Genomic DNA, 2561 nt, shown 5'->3' on the forward strand with positions numbered 1-2561 from the left:
GGCCTGGGATAGTATCCACATGACTTACTCCAAATCATGCTTGTTCTATCTAAGATGATGTCGAAGTCATACTTAACGACATGAGTGGAATGGGTGCAGATATTTCCCCTTTGCAGAATTTATTGGAGTCTTTATTTGGGATTGGGACTTCTTTTGACCAATCATGATCCACCCTTGTTGATGAAACTGCTGTAATTAAAGGGCCAGGGCCATATTTAAAAGCCAAAAATCATCTTGATCTTGTATTGAGGGAGAGGGATAAGAAATCTGAAGAAGTTTCCGCCTCCTGCAAATCTCTCGAGAAGGTGAGAAGGAAGGTGAAAAAGCTAAAAGCTCGCCGAGATGCTGCCAAGAAAGAAGCTACAGAGATGGAATCCAAAGTTTCAGCTGTTGAAGAAGAGTTTTCCAAGTGTTTTGACATCTCTTTGGCAACAACAAATGCCTCAAAGGTCGCGGAGAAGAAGAAGCAAGTCTTAGAGGTTGCTTTACAAGATTTAGTCAATTATAAGTTATAAAAAGGATTAGCCTTAGGATATGTTTCCTTTCTTTCAAACATTCTTGTTGCTTTCTTTTAGACTTTTATTGAGTATTTAGATCTATTATGTAATAAAAACTCTTTTTTCTTTATATTGCACGTTTCTTTTAATAGTTCTTTTGAATTTCAACTTCAAGAATTGTTTGCTTATTTTGATGTGTTGATATTGTAGTATTAAACTCTGGATTTCTCTTCAAACTTGTTGATTATTGGCTTCACTTATTTGTCTCACAATTAGTTTATACTTGAAACTTCAGTTTGGAAGCCTCAAGAATTAAAGATATTGACTTGAAAACTTGATAATTGCATGTTTGGAATATCTACGCCCCAAACTGCAGGTTTTGGGTATTCCAAATCCTATTGAAAGAGGTTTTTTTCTGTTTGATGGGTTTCCCCCATTGAGCCACAAGTATTTGGTATAAGTACAAAACTTAAATGAGTTGTATGCAACCCTTACTTTCATATGTCAGATCAAGCAGGGACAAGTATTTTTTTAACACTCATGTAACTAAACTCAGAATGAAATTTTGAGCACCTACGTACCATAATAAAGAGGATCAAGTCACAACGTAGCTCTGGGTGAGTGCTTTTTCTTAGTCCTAACTTTTTCCTAAGCCGCCTCTTTCAAGGTTTTCAACCTAGCAATTTTTTTTGAGCCGTACACAGTTTATACTCTTGCAACCAGGAGTTAGCATGCAGTTTATACTCGTGCCTTAAGGAGTGTCAACTTCCTTCAAGGATAGTACTTCTTTAAAAACTTGGTGTTGATAGGACCAATTTTCATGCCATCTGCATCGACAAACTTATAAGCGTCATTTAAATATACCTCTTGTATGACATATGGTCCATCCTACCTTAGGGTGAATTTTCTCCCAGACTTACCAAAAGTGATAATGGGTGTCTTTACTGCAAGGACTTGATTTCTAACTTGGAAGCACCTCAACCGAACTCTTTTGTTGAAAGAATGTTATAGACGGACTTGATAACATTCAAGATTTTTCTAAGCCTCGAGCCTTTTCTCATTAAGAGATTCTAACTCCGCAAGATCCAACTTAGCATTTTCTTTGTCCATGAGCCTTTTTTGAATAGCTAGTCTTAAAGAAGGTATTTGACGCTCAAGTGGCAGGACTGCTTCAACTCCCAAAGAAAGTGAATATGGAGTTTCTTATGTTGGTGTATGATAAGTTGTTATATATGCTCAAAAAGATTCTTCCATTCATTCATGCAGTCTCATTTAGACTTGGAGACGACTTTCTTTAATAGGTTGCATAAAGTCTTATTAAATGTTTTGGCTAGACTATGGGCGACAGTATAGTACATCGAAGACTTCCATTGCTCGAAACTGAAGAGATCAAAAATCTTATTCATCAACTTACTATCAAATGGCTTGCTGTTGTCGATTATTATGTACCGAGGGATTTAAAAGCGGTAGATGATATTCACTCAGATGAGGTTTGCAACATTTTCTTTCTTTACTTCCTTGAGAGAAATAGCTTCGGCTTATTTTTAAAAATAATCTGCCACAACCAAGATGTATAGGTGCGCACCAAAAAATTTTGGCAATGGTCCAACAACATCCAATCCCCAAGCGTTGAATGGCCAAAATGCTATAGTTGGGTGTAGTACCTCAGGAGGTTGATGTATGAAATTTGCAAGGAATTGACAATCTGTGCATCTTCTAGCATAGTCCAAGCAATCTTTAATCATTGTTGGCCAATAGTGCCTCAATTTTTTAATGTGAAAATAGAGCTTCAATCTCGACTTATGTGATCTACAAACTCTCGAGAGCGCTTCTTGTAAATCTTGAACTGCTTCTTTTTATCCCAAACATCATAAGAGTACTCTTTCAAATGATCTTCTGTATAGCATTTCTTTATAGTAAAGTTTATGAGGTGCACGATGACGGATATAATCCTTATCCTTGGATCCTCTAAAAGTATCCCATAACATAAGTAGTCAATGACAGGTTGTTGCTAATCTTCATTTACAGCTTTAGACACGGTGATGAGGTGCTCAATATTATTTT

The sequence above is a fragment of the Capsicum annuum genome, chromosome 5 (assembly GCF_002878395.1).
Source record: "Capsicum annuum cultivar UCD-10X-F1 chromosome 5, UCD10Xv1.1, whole genome shotgun sequence".
In the NCBI taxonomy this organism is placed as follows: Eukaryota; Viridiplantae; Streptophyta; class Magnoliopsida; order Solanales; family Solanaceae; genus Capsicum; species Capsicum annuum.